Genomic DNA, 18,231 nt, shown 5'->3' with positions numbered 1-18,231 from the left:
AATGACTCTACCAGCCCTACAGTAGCCGAGTCAGCTTATCCTATTATTACAAGATTAGTTATGCTAGCTATGTTTGGGCTAGCTATGTTTGCCAGTTGCTTACACACATCCTATGCATACAGTTCATTACAGTTCATACAATATAACATTATTAACTTACAATTCCTGGCTTCATGATAATCATCACATGTAAGAGATAGATGCCCAGCGCATGGGAAAAGTTGCCATAGCTACGATCAGTTTAATCACTTTTCGAGGGTATGTAGGTCGAAGGTTGAAACTAGTAAAACCATTAAAACAATACAAGTAGCTGCTGGTCAGGAGGATAGTGACGATGAATTTAGTGTGCATAGAATCCATTATGATGTTTTTAGATTAGACTCAATGAAAAAAGAGTGGTTTACTGATGCAAAGTCACATGGCAGATCAGCGACATGTCAGATTGACACTAGTGCTCAAGCTAGCGTTATAGATGTAAGCACCCTCAAACAATTAGGGGTAGAGCAAATAAAAACTACTCAGGTCAAATTAACTGCCCATGGCGGTTTCAGTTTGAACGTCATTGGTAAAGTTGAGATTCGGGTAGTTATTGAGTTTAAAGGTGTTGCAGAGACGGTCCTGTTCTATGTCATAGGGGATAGATCAAAAGCTGTGACACTGTTGGGCATGCCTGATATAGTAAGTTTAGGATTAGTGCATCATGTAAACTCAATAGATAGTGCGACACTCAGGTCAGATGACAACGCGCTAGCCATAGTCCAGGAATATGATTGCGTATTCCAGGGACAAAGTAAGTTAAAGGTTAAGTTGGAACTAAAACAGCAAACTAATGCTGTGCCAAAGGCTATGCCTCCCAGATCAGTGCCGCATGGAATTGGGCCTAAATTGAAAGATGAACTTCATAAGCTTGATGAGGCTGAGAGTATATGCAAGGATAATTAACCCTCAAAGTGGCTTAGTCCACCCATTATAGTCAGAAAGCTAAATGACAACATCAGACTTTGTTTGGACCCTCACTATCTCAATAGTCAGCTGATACGTACTCAGTGTTCAATGAGTACCACCATTGAAATATTCTCTAGACTACAAGGCTCAAAGATTTTCAGCTGTTTAAATGGAAGGCAAAGTTTCCATCAGATACCATTGACTTATGAGTAATCTAGGCTAACCATAGACCTATTACCTTTACTACACTGGGCAATCTCATGTATTACAGCTCAGCATTCTGTCCCACTTAAATAGCCACATTCTTTGCGACGCAACGTCATTGCTTTGTTCACTCAACCTAGTCCAGGCCAGCATTTTAAATAGGAAGCCATGGAGATGAGAGCAAATACCAGCACTGGAAACAATTCAAAGGTAAATTTCGCTTCAATTGTTTTTAAGTAGGTTTGTGATAGGTATCTAGATACATAGAGCAAGGAATCTTGTGAAATTTTTCGAGAAATTCATACAAATAATGGTTTTTTTAAAATGTTTTTCTAATGTTAGTTGCTGGCACTATAATTTGAAAAGTTGTTTCGCACAAAAAGGTGCCAAGCGCGTAATAGACTAAATGTTGACCATTTCATGAAGTTTTTCATCACCATTGCAGGTGAAAATCGGCTATTTAATGAGTATGGTGATGCCTGTGCTATGTTTAAGATTGTAGCTAAACCCAACCAGAGAGATTTTTTACTTTGATGATCTCATAAGAATGCAATCATTTATTGATTATTTTGCAGGGCAAAAGGAGTAAAAATTTTTGTTGTGCATTTGGTTATCCTAATACTCAACTGAAAGACAGTTAAATCAGTTTGCACACCTTTCCATCATCAAAAGAAAAACACCTAAAAGTGGATAGACGCCATGAAACGTAAGGACTGGATGCCTTCCAAATATTCATTGTTCTGCAGTTATCATTTCACAGTAGACTCCTATCGTGGACCTCATGGTATGAATATGGCTGCTATACTAAAGCCTACTGTTGTACCAAGGATATTTGATTCTCTGCCAAAAATACTTACAACCGGCTCAACCAAAGCATAGACGACTGCAGTAGTGAAATAAGGAATTTGCCCTCTGAGCTACCTACCAGGATGCTTGTCCGCAGTGTATGTTTTATAATCAGTGAAGCAATAACGAAATGTTTGTGCTCAGCTCTTGTGGCCGGTAGGTAACCACCAGCAAAAGTAACTTGAACTATCTTTATTGGTTTTGAGTAACTGAAATATGCCGCTAGACCTATGGCAATCTAACCTGATGACCTTAGATGATGCTTTTACCTGACCTGTTCAGTCTATCACCAATTTTCACACAGTCAACTACACAATGTAACCTTTCTTAGTAAAGTTGTAAACCTACTTATCCTGTATTATAGCTTGGATTGTTCAAAGAGGCACAGGTCAGTAAGTCTATCTTAAATAACAGTTTTGAACTATATATGTGTTTCGTTCTTTTTAACTGACTGATTGCACTTAGATAATTTACTTGAAGTATAAACTTCTTGTAGATATCACATGTATTGTCAATTATGAATTTATAACCAATGCTAATTTCACTTAATAATTGTCTGTAATTTCACAGGTTTCACGATGTGAAGGCTTCAGCCCTATATGATTAACAATAAATATAATCAACATCAGTGATTCAAATCTTTCATTAACAATCAGAGTACAAATATGAGTTTGGAGTTTCTATAAAACTCTACAACTGTTATGCCAACCAACACCATTTACATCATTTACGCCAGACAGAGATGAGTCAGCCATGGAACCTTCACTTTGCTCTGAAGAGCCAACATCCGCCAAGTAATATGACGAAGTCATTCCCGACCCTCTATATAAGCGCGCTCGAGGTAGACCAAAAATCGAACCAGAGATACGTATACCAAAAGGAAGTTAAAGAAAGCCAACACGCTTAACCACAAGCTTCAAAGGCTTCAAAACACCAGACGTAGTCAGAATTCCCTTGCGATACAGCAACCAAAAAATAAAATCCAAAGCTCTAAGTTTGACTCAATAGATGGTTGCCTGCAAGAGCTAGAAGAAATTAAAGCCATAAACTAAAATACAAAAACCAAAATGGTCTACGATCCAAAATCAAAAAATTTGTTATCACCGTGTACTACTATTCTCCAAAAGCAAACGGCCATCTCAGAACGTGGTTCGAACATTTTAATGCACAAACTCTAAGACTCTGACTCAAGTCTGTAGAATGTGATCCTTGAACCTTAAAACTCAACTGCAATGACTGCATCAGCTTTATAGCCTCCTGTCCAGATTTATCCACCAGGGATGATGCAACACTAATCAGTGTACAAGATAGAGGTGGTCTGTTTACACCTCATCCTGTCATCACAATGATATGTCTAGGCTCGGAACAGATCATACAGCAGTGTCTCGACTTACAAGGTATCACTGCAGACATACACAATCTATTGGTACTAAGACTTTTTTATTGGTTTCACAAAGTAATTGGCAACAGAAATTTTCATGCTCAATCCACAGCACAAAGTTAATTAAAACTATCACCTCCAGATATGTCAGGAATTGCTAAAATTCCTCAGGAAGCTACAAAGGTAGCTGTTAACAAGAGTAATCTCGGATCACGGCTCAGCCGACAGGTTGTCTTTAGTCATGTATAGGCCTGCACAATATGTATAAAAAAGTGTACCATATGTCGCTTGTTTACTACGGTTTTTCTGATGCTGTTTGCATAACACTTAAAACCTATAATTTCTATTTATGGCAGACTGCGATCAGTGTACCATTTACAAGTGTGTATGCACTTTACATCAGTTGAATACCTAGCTACCTGACATGTTAGCCAATAGCATGGGGCAACCTTGATAATTTTGAAAAAATTTTGGAATAGATCAATATACAAAAAATCGCGCTTTACATATGAAATATTCAACTTTATGGTGAAAAATTTGCAGAGTTAAAAATGCAAAGTGCATAAGCATTGTATCTAAAACTAGCGACGAATATCTTGTGTACTTTAGTAGTTATGTGAAATTACATGTAGCAACATGAAAGTCTCTTCATTCTTTCAATGTAAATAATGATGACTCACTTGCCTGACCAGCTGGAAGTGAACAAAGCAATGACTTTGCGTGAAAAAGAATGTGGCTATTTATGTGGGAAACCATGGCTTTGCATTGCCCAGCCTAGTATAGTTAATAGGTCTATGAGGCTAACATACTTTGTTACCCCGTTTGGGAAATATCGCTATCTATGCTGCCATATGTGTATTTGTAATGCGCCAGAAATATTTCATTCTAAGATGGTGGACATTGTGGGTCACATTGTAGGTGTCAAGGTTTACATAGATGATATTTTGGTACGTGCTCCAACTCAAAACTTTATGATGCATGCCTAACAGAAGTGTTGTAATGCTGCAAGAAGGCAGGATTCACTTTAAATAAGTACAAGAGTGGGTTTTCACAAGGAAGAGTAGCATTCTTGGGTCACAAACTCTCAGGAAAAGGCATTAGGCCTAGTGCTGACAAGATGAGCACTGTTGAAAACATGACTGTTCCAGAAAACCGCAGAGCACTCAAACGTTTTCTAGGGTTTGTCAATAAACTTTCTAAGTTTTTACCAAATTTGGCTGAACTGACGCACCCGTTACGGGCATGTAGCAAGAAATCTAGTGAGTTTATCTAGGCAAGTCCACAGGATGAGGCTTTCAAAGCTATTAAACAGAGTGTGCGAGAAGCACCCACACTCAGCTACTATGATCCAGATAAGCCTATCACACTATCAGCTGATGCAAGTGTGCACTTTTTGGGTGCTGTCTTGCTCCAGAGTGACAAACCAGTAGAATTTGCAAACAAGTCACTTACCGAGTGCCAGCATAGGTACTTTCAAATTGAGAAAGAGATGTTAGGGGTAGGTTTGCAGCTCAGATTCAAGTATTACTGTTATGGAAATGGACAACAGTGGAAACTGATCGTAAGCCCCTGTTGGGAATCATGAAAAAAGGTACACTCTCACCCAGGTTGGCTGCAATGAGGCTTGAGTTGCTCTCCTACAGTAACGAGCTAGTTTACAGGCCTGGCAAATATTTAATATTGGCAGACACGCCAACTCGTTCCTGTCCAGCAAGTACTCAGTTGCATGATGATTTGGGTGCTGATCCTCTGCTTCAAGTGTGCCAAGTAGCCGTACAATCTGAGGACACCAGTGAGAAACATGACAAGGCTACTGAATTAGATAAAGAGCTAGCTTTTGTTTTACGGTTAGTTGAAGAAGGGGGGCCTTCATTTAAGAAAGGCTATCCCAGGAGAGAGCTGCCATATTGGAATATTAGACTGAGTCTGTCTACTGTAAATGGCTTGCTCTTCTACGGGAATAGACCGGTGATCCCTACTGGTTTGAGAGCAACCGTTCTAGCTTCATTACACAAAGGGCACCAGGGAGTTACCAAGGTAATGCAAAGGGCTGAGTCATCAGTTTTTTGGCGAGGGATGCACCGTAGGGTGGAGGATCAGGCTCTGTCTTGTGAGTCTTGTCTGAAATCAAAAAAGGCAGCTAAAAATGAACCTTTAATACCCACCCTAGTACCTGACTACCCATTTCAAAAACTAGGAATGAATTTGTTTCATCTAGAATGGAAAGACTATCTTTTGAGAGTGGACTATTTGTCAAAGTGGCCCATAGTGAGAGAGCTTGCAGTCACCTCAAACAAAGCTGTTATTCAGGTCTTGAAAGGGGTTTTTGTCAGACTGGGGAACTCCAAAGACTGTTGTGTCGGACAATGGACCCCAGTTTGGCGCTAGAAAATTCAGGCAGTTCTATGCCACTCGAAGCATTAGCCCTATAATTACTTTACTACTCCATCTTGCTAGAAATGGGCAGGCCGAGAGGGTGGTAAGTACTGCAAAATCGTGATGAAGCATTGTGTACAGGGTGGTACAGATTGGAACGAAGGATTGGCAGCATTGAGAAACACACATGTGGATAGTGAGTGGCTTACTGTCACCATCTCAGCTGCTGCGGAGTAGAACTTTGCGGGACACACTCCAAGTTCCAAAAGACAAGTATCAAGTGAATGGGTATGGTATTGACCAAGTTAGAGATTTGCTTAAAGCAAGACAGTCAAGTCAAAAGTATTATCATGATGAACATGCAGGAAATGATAAGTCAGAGTTGAGTTCAGGTCAGAATGCAATGCTTAGAACTGCTAAAGGTACTTGGATACCAGGTCAGGTCACAAAGCTAGTGGGGTCTAAACCATATGAGCTCAAAAATGATACAGATATGACCTTTAGGAGGAACTGAGTAGACATCAGGTCTCTCCAAACTAATCTTAGTGGGCCTCAGGCCAATGTTGGGAGAACTAGGATGCGGTCCCCAGAGCGTGTAGATGATTCAGACCCACATGTTCTACTTACGGTAAGTGAAGGCAATACCTTAGAAAGATCAGATCCTGCTAGTCTAGATTCTGATACTGCTACTTCTAAAACCGTGAGTACAAACCCTGTTAGATCTAGTGTAGACCGACCTCTGCATAAACAAAAGTGGTTCAATGACTATATACAGTTTTAGGATGGTTACATTGTGCTGTTTGCCGCAAGCTACGGTTGAATAGTAGATGTTACGATAAATATTTTCAGAATAGATAGGGGCATTCACTTCACCAAATGTTCTGGTTCGGTTCAGTTATGGGCTTACATGGTATTGATCTGAATATTCATTGCATGCATTGGTATTTGTAGCAATGGTTAGAGCTCAAAATTTGTTTTTCTCTATTTTTCGTTTTGTTAGAAAGGGAGATGTTATAGGCTCTGTGTATATTTGGGATTATACAATATGTCAATTAGACAAGAGCCGGAGCATGCGCTCTGGGTCATGGTTCTGGACAGACATGATTTCACTTAGATTCTATGAGTTGCTCTAAATAAACTTAAATCCTTCCATACATGCGATACTGTCAGTCATCAGATCACATAGTGATCATTACAAACATGGCACCATTGAGCAATAACTCAACAGGGCCTAGCTCAGGCCGTTAGTTTCAGCAGAGCACAAATGACTTGGTTTCAGCTCCATCTCATTGGGTACAGAAGATTCTACTGTATAAAGCGTTGGATTCAGCACACTCTGTTTGTCTCAGCAGAGCCATAGTGAACCGGTCTCAATAACGTATCATAGACACGCCAAAAGTGAGACTTGTCCCCACCCCACTCCAAACGAGTTTGCTTTCACAATGAATAAACATTTCTCTTTTTGAATGAAAAGAAATTCAACTTGATATGCGGTTTTGCTTTGGTGATGACACTGAGTTGCAAAAGCAAAATTGCCGAACCGTGCAGTTTTTGATGGTTCATTTAGCACTATGATGAAAAGGGGTACACATGAGTATCTTTGCATATTGCAAGTTCACGCGTGCTTCATTTACCGATCATGTAGGAAGTTGCGTGTCATAGACTAACACTACAACACTTCCATTGATATTACATAACAGTTCAGTATCTAATTACTTCACATTATATACTAGTATTTTTTGGTACACATTAATATTATATAACATTTCATACATTGTTATATAATTTTTCATTATATTTCTCATCTTGTGAATTAACGCAATACAACAGGCACCACCGATATCCGGCGGTTCTAGTAAAACTTCTAGTCTTAGCCTTTTTTATTCACGACAGCCTTGAGTAATTAGAAAATTGGTAACAAAACATGGTGCCCCGAGTGAGGTTAATATAATCAATAGACTCAGAAAAATATGGAGAGTTTAGTAGTGGCCAGGCCTATTGATGATGGCTAAAACCTACCAGACTCCTGGAAGATATTAAAAAAAAAATTTGAACAATTTTTGGTAGCAACATCCAAAGATGAGGTAGACAGTAAAATCAAAACAGCACTACTACGAACAATTGGTAAGAGAGGAAACCTAATATACAAATCATTTACTTGAGTTAAAGATGGAGACAAAATTAAGTATGATAAAACTATTCAGCAATTTGACAATTATTGCAAAGCCAGAATCAACTTGACAGCCAGAATACATGCATTGTTAACCTGTAAACAAGCAATCGGACTGTGGATGAATTCATAACTGAACTACATACTATAGCTTCTCTGTGTGACTTCCCAGATATGTACAACCGTATGGCCCTATACGCCCTTATTCTAAGCATCAAGAATGATAAAACTTGCAGAAAGCTCTTTGAACAAAACGACGCCGACCTTGACAAAGCTGTAGAGCTGTGTCGGCGAGAAAAATCAACCTCCAAAAACTTCAAAAACCTAACTGGAAACAGTATAGAAGAACAAGCACATGCAGACAGACATGGACCACCATTACCGAACAACTCAACAAAAGATAATAAAAACCCTCATACAAACCGAACCGCATCAAACCAAAGAAAATCAAACAAATCCAATCAAACCGAAACAAATTCAAACAAAGAATCCAAATGTGGAAACTGTGGACAGAGTCACCCTCCATGATCTTGCCCAGAGTATGGTAAACAATGCGATAACTGTAAGAACTACAACCAATACGCAACAGTATGTAGATCAAAGGCCCAATAAGTTGTTAATCAACTCTCATGGAACTATTCTTCAGACAGCGAGAGAGATCAAGTACACAGTATTACCATCATCGAATATAACAGCAAACTTCTAGCTAGCATGTTTGTACATACCGGTAACAAAGCAGTGCCTATTGAATTTCATCTTGATTCAACTGCATTATGCAACACGCTCACTATGTTCTCACTCACAAACTAGGGAAACCAAACTTAACCCCAACTAACAAAACGTTAACATTTTACGACCAAAGCAAGTGCATTCCACTCGGGTGGACAGACCTGATGGTAGAAGATCAAAATGGACAATACACATCTCACAAACTCCTGTTCGCGGACACTAAACAGCAGTTTGTTATCCTGGAAAACCTGTCAACAGCTGGAGCTGCTCAAGCTAGGCAAACAAGTCAATGCCACATCAACATCTGACGACCAGATTGACAACTTACTTGACGAATTTGTAGACGTATTTACTGGACTTGCTGAACTAGAGGACTTTACGATATCAAACTAGACCCAAAATGCCGACCAGTGCAAATCAGACCACGTAACGTACAACTGAAAATGAAAGATCTCATAGCAGCAATCGACAAATTAGAAGAGCGCGGGGATTGTAGCCAAGGCAAACCATCCAGCTGATTGGATAAGTCACCTCCAACCTACCCGTAAACCTAGTGGCAAAATCCCCGTATGTATAGACCCACAAAACCTCAACAGAGCAATAAGAAGGAACCACTCCGTCCTACCTACCCTAGAAGACGTGCTACGCCAACTGAAAGCACGCTTTTTGTCAGATTCTACTGACAGACTCATTCACTGACCTAACTACATTCTGGCCGCTACTAGCAAATACATCTATCTGCGCATGCCATTTGGCATTGCATCAGCTCCGGAAGAATTCCAAAGAGGACTGACGAAAGGGCTAACCGGACTGAATAGTATGACAGTAGTTGTAGATGATCTTCTCATATACGGAACCACACTACAACAGCACCATGACAACCTTCGAGCACTACTAGAACGAGCTCGGAATATAGGAATGAAAATGAACAAGGACAGATGCCGTTTCCTTCAAAAGGAACTTCCTCACATAGACCACTTACTAAGCACCGACGGCATAAAACCAGATCCCAACAAAGTAACAGCGATCCGAGAAATGCAGCACCCGACAACTCATCTAGGAGTAAAACGTTTCCGGGGCCATGGTACATTCATGGACAAGTTCGTGAAAAACTTAGCGGCAGAATCAGAACCACTACGAAAACTGCTGAATCAAGGCAATAGTTTCAGCTGGGATACTGACCAAAAAGCTTCATCTGACAAACTAAAGACTATACTGACCGACTCTGACGCACTACAATACTTTGACGTGACTAAGCCAGTTGTGTTGCAAACCAACGCATCCACCACAGGCATCAGTGCGGCATTGTTTCAAGACCGAAAACCAATAGCGTACGCCTCGAGAAGCCCAACAATATGTAAACATCAGTATATACAGTGGAACTTCGGTTCTCGAACGCTTCGCCTCTCGACCAACTCGGTTTTCGACAAAAAAATTTGAGATTTGTTCGTCTCAGATTTCGACCATAAATTCGGTTCTCGACCGAACCATGCGCATTTGAATTAAACATTTGGAACAGTTCCGGAAACAGCATGTTTATACGTTTAACGACGTTGTTATGAGCCACTTTCGGAAGGTTCTAAAAAAGGGAGAAGTTTCACGTCTTTAATTCTTTACAAAAAGGAGCCATCTGGGAGGACGTCGCCTCTGCCTAAGAGATTTTCTAGGGACACAACTCCAGTCGAGTTACCCAAATTGTTTTAGAGGAGGATTCTTCTTCAAAGATGTGAAGTAAACGTGCCTTGCTGTTTCTATTTTTTTTTTCACATGATTTTTGACGTAACTGATCTGTTGCATTTTTTTGCTGTTTTATTATCAATTTCTGCAACTTTTGGTATTGTATCGTAACCTTCAATGTTTTTGATGTTTTAAGAGCAAAGCATATGAAGTGTTTACTTTTTGTTTTCTTTTTTCATCCTCATAGATAAAAAACTTTTATTAAAGTTAAACACGATCTATATCTACCCGTGTTTATTTATAGTATGCAGTCTACAGTACAGTTTATGGTGTAAAATGTTAAAAAATAATTTACCGAGGTTGTTAAATCGACTTGGAACGAATTAAAACTTATATATATTAATTCTAATAGGAAAACCTATTTCGGATCTCGAACAACTCGGTTTTCGACCAGCCTTCTGGAACGGACTGTGTTCAAGAACCGAGGTTCCACTGTACCACTAAAACTCCAATGCCTTGTCATAGTATATGGTACAGAACGTTTCGACCAATATATTTTCGAACATTTTGACGTTACTATCTACACTGATCATCAACCACTTATCTCAATATTAAACGAATCGATCCACAAAGCATTGAGGTGTCTTCAGGCAATGCTAATATAACTACAAAAATATCTGAAAGTCAAAGTTGTCTGGAAGAAGGCAACCGAGCAAATAACCGCTGACCTACTATCGAGAGACTCATACTCTGGCAAACCCACCCATCACCAACCATTGGAACACCTATTTGCAATTATTGTAACAGATACCGACAACCCATACAGAATCCCCTACTCAAAGAAGTGGCTTCAGCTACAAGGAAGGCTGCGAATCACAGCATTCAATTACGCTCATTCGCAGCGCGTGGAGCAAGAAACAGGCTGACCAGCCTACTTATGATAAGTACTGACACTTCAACGATGAACTAACAATCGAACAAGACATTATCTACAAAGGTCAAAGAATGGCAATTCCAAACGCGTTACAGAGAAAAACACTAAGCCTCCCACACCCCAAACATGCTGGTATAAACTCCACTCTTCAACGTGCACGCCCATCTGTGTTCTGGGTTGACATGTCGGACTACATTAAATGCCTAATTGAAACATGCAACACATGTCAAATAGACCACCCACAGCAGCAGAGGGAAACGTTTCAGAGTCACCACATCCCACAGGCTCCATGAACCAAAGTTGGGGTAGATCTGTTTGACTTTAGCAACAAACAGTATCTAGTAATCGTTGACTACACTACCGATTATTTTGAATGCGAGAAACTATTCAATTCCTCATCAGAAGAGTTATCCACAACATCAAGAAATGCTATGCCCGTCTGGGAATCCCAAATGTTGTGCTATCCTACAATGGCTGCCAATTTACGTCGCATATGTTCGCGACGTTTCGAAAAGAGTGGTAAGTCAAACATACAACCAGCTCCCCCACACTTCCCACAATCCAATGGCAAGGCAGAGTCCGCAGTGAAAATTGCTAAGTGAAACCTGCAGAGGTGCAAGGATTCCAAGCTGAGAATGCTCGAGCTGCGAAAAACGCCAACGGCATCGATGGACAAAATCCCATTTCAACTCTTGCTAGGCAGAGCCACGAGATCCATACTTCCTCAGACCATCGCCATCTAGATGACCAACACCGAAGCATGGCAACAGAAACAAAATAAGAAAAAAAATTATCAACACTAATATAATAAACGCGCCCGAAACCTTGCACCACTCAATGAAGGCCAGGATAGTGCGCGACTGGACCACTCACCGTCGCAACTGGAAGCAAGCTGTCGTAGCAAAACAGCTCTCAGATCGTTCCTACGACGTGAATGTAATAATGATATGCTGCGTCAAACCCGTAGAGACTTAGAGCCGCGATATGTCGCGATAGCAGACAATCCCGAATCACCTCGCAATAATCCAGTTAAGGATGAGCCACCGAACGAAAATCCAAATCCAGCGGACGCGCAGCAACCGAAACGCTCACATCGAGTGAGAAATCCCCTAACATAGCTGAATGATTTCGTGATGCAATAAACTGAACACTGACTGAACCAATGGAATTAAACATGGCTAGAGCCGGAATTATGCTATGAAATGTGAGAGCTGTGTTAAGCCAGTATCAGATGAGGATAGTTGCATTGAGTGTGAAGATTGCCTCAAATGGTTTCATGGTAGCTGTGTTGGTATCATAGATCCTAAGCTGTTTGACTTGTTTTCGGCTCTGCCGGGTGCTCATTGGTCATGCTCAGTATGTGACAAGGCAGGCTCGAGATTGCTGAAGTTGGAAAGAAAAGTGGATGAAATTCCAAATGAAATAAAAAAACTGAACTCTAGTTTAGAGGAAATTCAAACCATGTTCACGAATACAGTGACACGTAAACTTGATTCAATGGAAGTTTCGTATGCTAATGTAGTTAAAGGACTTGAGTCGAACTCAACAGCAATCAATGTGACAGCTCAAAAAGTCACTAAACTAAGCGAAATTGAAGCTCAAGACATGAGAGATAAAAATCTCATAATTTTTGGTATCAGAGAATTTAAGACCAAGGAGAAAACAGTTGAGGAATTGCAAAATCTTCTCAAAGACTGTCATCTATCAAAATGCATAGATCAGAAAAACATGTACCGACTCGGTAGACCTAAGGTAACTTCGGGCGCTGATCAGAGTCAACACGAAAATAGTAAGCCTAGGCCTATTAAAATAAGCACTACCTCCAAGGAGGAAAATGGGAGATAGTCAGGAGGATAAATGGTCTTAAAAAGAGGGGTGTTTTTGCTAAGCTTGACATGACCAAGGAGGAAAGGGCCGAGGATTTTCAATTATACAAGACATTGATGAAGACTCGAGAAGAAAATCCCGAAAACACATACAAGATAGTAAAAAAGAAATTTGTGCAAACAAACATCTAAATTTGGTGCTGGCAAATGCTAGATCCATTAAGGGCAAGTTAAACGAACTGCATATCCTTTCTTATCAATTTAATATACTTTGTCTCACGGAGACGCACATTGATAGTACATTTACAAATGATGAAATTATATTCTCATCAAACAAAACAATTTATAGAAAGGATAGAAGTATACACGGGGGTGGAGTTTTGATTGCGGTTGAGCCCTCATTGCCTCAACCATATTTCAGTATTGATTTCGAGATTTTCCCAGTGGAAGCCGTTTGTGTCCAAGTAAAACTGGACTCACATAATAATTCTAGATTAATTATACTTTGCGTATATATTCCACCTATCATGGTAAAAGACTCGATCGTTCCTTTGAGTGATTTGTTAGATTTTATATTCAAGAGGTTTGCTGGTGACTTTGTGATGATAGTTGGAGATTTTAATTTTCCAGATGTAGATTGGGAGCATATGGCCGTTAGGCCCGGTTCAAATCAAAGAGAGGTACACAAATGTTTTTTAAACTTAGTTTTGTTTTATGGGCTCCACCAATTGGTGACACAGCCGACTCACGTTAGAGGGAATATCTTGGACCTTGTTCTTACTAATAATGAGAAGCTGGTTGACAATCTGAATATTGTTGAGCCTGGCCTGAGTGACCATTTCATGGTGGAGTTACAGCTCCAGTCAGTCCAAAGCCATCTTGCTACCTCAAAAAAGTTTTTAAATTTGTACAAAAAGGCTAATACCCCAGCTGTCATAAAACATCTGGATAATACACTGGTGAAAGTAAAAGATCTAATTAGGGATAATGCAAATATAAATGTGATTTGGAACTGTTTTCAGAGTGATTTACAGATGGCAATTGAAAGGTTTGTTCCCAAATACCAGATCAAAAATTCGAAACCAAATGAGCCTATGTGGTTTAATAAAGAGGCCAAAACAGCTGTTACGCAACAAAAAAAGATGTATAACAAAGCTAAAAGATCGGGCTTGCCAGAGGACCTTGAAGAGTACAAGATACTCAGACGAACAAACAAAAAGGTTTTCAGAAAAATGGAACATGAGCATTATATTAGAACTCTTTTTGAACCGCTAAGCAAGGGGGACAGTAAGCCTTTTTATTCTTTTTACCGAAGAAAGTGTGGCTGGAGTGGTGGTAGCGGTACGTCAGCTTTTAAGGACAAGTCTTGCTCAGAGACAGCTGAGATTTTTAACACATTTTTCCAAAGCGTATTTTCAAAAACAGACCACAGGCCTACTTTTTATAGTGATGGGGTAGCAAAAAGTCAGATAGTTGTTTCTAAAGATGGTGTCATAGTAATGTTGAAAGGTCTTAAAGATGGCAAAGCTCCGGGCCCAGATGGCTTGACAAAAAACGATCTTAGTATTGATATAAATAATACCGCTGAAATTTTAACACTAATTTTTCAATACTCTTTGGATACTGGAGTTTTGCAAGACATCTGGAAAACTGCAAATATTGTACCAATTTTTAAAAAAGGGAACAAAGAGCTCCCTGGAAATTTTAGACCGGTGTCTTTAACATGTATATCATGCAAACTTTTAGAGCATATTATTCTTAGCAATATAAGCCCAATACTTGAGGAGTTTTTAAGCCCTGACCAACATGGGTTCAGGAGAGGACTCTCCTGTGCTACTCAGCTTGTTTCTACATCAAATGAAATAATGGCGGCTGTTGATAATGAAACATCAGTACATGCAGCAGTCTTGGATTTTTCCAAGGCTTTTGATAAAGTCTCCCATGGTCTGTTAATTGACAAATTGCTTCGTACTACAATTGACAAGTCAATAATCAAATGCATAGAAAAATTTTTGTTTGATCGATTTCAGAGAGTGGTTATCCAAAGAAGTAACTCAAGCTTTTTGGCAGTTACATCCGGAGTCCCCCAGGGTTCTGTTTTGGGCCCTTCACTGTTTTTAGTTTATGTTAATGATATTGGAAGTTCTCTTCAACATTCTTCTATAAGCCTTTTTGCTGATGATGCTCTCTTATACTGTCCAATTACAACGCCTAGTGATACGCTTTTATTTCAGCAAGATCTTTTATCTCTTGAGCGATGGGCTAACACATGGAAAATGGAGTTTAATGTTAAAAAATGCCAGGTAGTTTTGTTTGGCTGGAAGCCACCAATCAACCAAGTTAATATATCGTATACCCTTTATGGCGTACACTTGGAGATTGTGGAATCTTTTAAATACTTGGGAGTGAATGTCTCTAATGACTTTAAATGGGACATACACATAGATGACATTACCTCTAGAGCATATCAAAGGTTAGGGATGTTGAGGAGAGTATTACACGGAGCACCCAGAAACGTCAAAAAAATTGCATATCTTAGTCTGTGCAGGCCCGTTTTGGAATTCGCTTGTGAGGTATGGGATCCATACCTCATAAAACATGAAACACAACTGGAAAATGTCCAGAGGCGCGCTGTGCGTTTTATTGCGGATCTTAAAGGGGTGGAAAGCGTAACTATGGCCAGAGACAAATTAGGGTTGGAATTGCTTAAGAACAGACGGAGGTCGGCTCGAATGGTTTTACTTATAAAAATTCTCTCCAGCAGTGTGCATGAGTCTTTAATCAATAATTTTAACAATATACACAATGACACACACTCACATCATACCAGATCGGTATCCAATGACGTACCTAGGGCTGTTCCAGCCAGCAAAACATTTTATCATAACAGTTTTTTACCGAGAACTTCTCGCGGCCTACGAGGAAATTTTTAACGCACTTTTTATAGTCATGATTTTACTTACTTCGAATATTACTTGACTTTTATTGAAAACATTTGAACTAGATCTAGATACGTACATGATGGCCCTTTTTTTCCTCGGGGATCGAGGTCTTAGGGTTCGATTGACCAAGACCAAGACGACAAGGAGGGAATGTTGGGTGTCATAGACTAACACTACAACACCTCAAGTGATATTACATAACATAGTTCGTTAACTGATTACTTCGCGTTATATACTAGTATTTTCTGGTACACATTAATATTATATAGCACTTCATACATTATTGTTGTTATATAACTTTTCATTATATTTCTCGTTTTACGAATTAATGCAGTACAACACCACCACCGGTATCCGGCGGTGCTAGTGAAATTTCTAATCGTAGCAGTTTGTTTATTCATGACAGCCTTCAGTGATTAGTAAATTGGCAACAACACATATTGCAGAATATTTTCAATTATCGCACAATTTACATAAGTTTGATATTGATTTATTTGCTATAACTGAGCTCTTTGGCTTTCTAAAACAGGTTAGACCAACAAGTACCTAGAAACAGCCAAGTTTATTCCTCTGAACAGAGAGTCTCAGAGAGATGCAAGGTTTATTGTCAATTGTCGCAACATATGTATTTAGTAATGATTAATATTCAAACAGGCATTACGTAAAAAATCGACAAACTAAAGGTATTTGGAGGATAATTATAATAACAGCTGTCTTCAAAACTTAAGTTTTAAGACTCGCTGCGTTGTTTTGGGGCACTTTTCAGCTTTACCAGTGAGTGTGATAATCCAAACAAAACACAAAGTACAAGCATTATGTTTGTAAGATATTTAGTAGATTTACATGTAGGCCATAAAGTAAAATATTATTATTTATTACCAATTAGCTGTTGAATAATTACATCCTCAAGAGATTGACGTTGTATTGACCGCGCCACTTTACATACAAATGTTTGATACGGGACTCGCTAGCTTTAGTTTTTGCGATTTAAACTAGGCTTTACGAATGGCCAACAATGCCGTGCTGGCGTTGATATAGCAACTAGCACGTCTGAGCAGAAGATCGCGTGAAGACATCCGTCAGCTGCAGCGTCGGCAGCGGTTTGAATGCGCGGTACCGTTGCAGTTGTAATATTAATTCAAATATTGTTAATTCAAACTTTTTACTGATATTGTTTAAAGTGCAACAATCACCGATAGAGTGTGTAAGGCAAAAAGTGAACTAGAGTAGTGCAACGATTCTCAAAATAAACGAAACACGCTATTAAATTTTTCCTCCTGTTATAATTTACCGTACTTTTTTTATAAATCACTAGGGCAAACTTTTGTCAATAAAGTCAATTTTTTTACATGTTGGGATCACTTTAAAACACAAAAATACCACATATGAACACCCTAGTGTTCATTGGATGTGGCCTGGTATTCCACTCATCCTAGTGGCCTGAGGATGAGTGGAATACCACATAAGAACACCCTAGTGTTCATATGTGGTATTCCATTAATAGCCAAGTTATAAGGTCAATAAATTGTCAATTTTTATCTTTTAGGTCAATTTTTATGTTTGAGGTCAATTTTTATATTTTTGGGTCAATTTTAAATTTTTATGCATACTGGGAATTCAGAATTTTCCTTATTAAGGTATTTGGGTATTTCCTTTTCTTAATAGAAATTTTTTAGGTTTTTTACTCTTGTTTTATTTTCGCTTGTATAGGATGAGCATACCTGCCAACTCTCACGCATTGGGCGTGAGACTCACGCAATCACCCCAAAGAAAAAATGGAAATGCGTGAGATTTTTGCCCCAATTTCCACAATTTTATATATACTATCATTGATACATCAATTGCCCCAAAACCAAAGCTCACGCATTGCCCCACTCTTGGGTTGGCAGGCCTGAGGATGAGTCAGCATGGCATGATGAAATCTGCTCAAGCTACTGGTTGTATTTATAGCATGCCCAATTATATGACTAGTATGCAGTCAGTTTTACACTAAAAAAGATGCCAAAAGCTAAGCAATCAGCTCATGAGAAGGTTCTTCAGATTATAAGAGAGTTTCCTACCAAGTTTACCAAGACACCAGTCATTGATCTGATGCATTCAATGTTCTGCAAATCATGTTTTGCATTATCTTTAACAATATTATTTTATTATATAATTTTTACAAGCAAGAAAATTGTCATCTCGGTGTAAAAATTTTATTA

General features: G+C 39.2%; 1 protein-coding gene across 1 annotated transcript in view; it reads right to left on the bottom strand.

Moving 5' to 3' along the window:
* Positions 1-16,970, bottom strand: part of LOC137393471 (homologous-pairing protein 2 homolog) — a 42,525-nt gene extending 25,555 nt beyond the window's left edge. Inside the window, exon 1 of the mRNA XM_068080040.1 lies at positions 16,910-16,970. The gene's annotated coding sequence lies outside the window, so the exon portion shown is untranslated. The remainder of the gene's footprint in view (positions 1-16,909) is intronic.
* Positions 16,971-18,231: the final 1,261 nt, after the last annotated feature.

Source organism: Watersipora subatra, chromosome 4 (assembly GCF_963576615.1).
Source record: "Watersipora subatra chromosome 4, tzWatSuba1.1, whole genome shotgun sequence".
In the NCBI taxonomy this organism is placed as follows: Eukaryota; Metazoa; Bryozoa; class Gymnolaemata; order Cheilostomatida; family Watersiporidae; genus Watersipora; species Watersipora subatra.
This window is presented reverse-complemented; position numbering and strand designations above follow the sequence as displayed.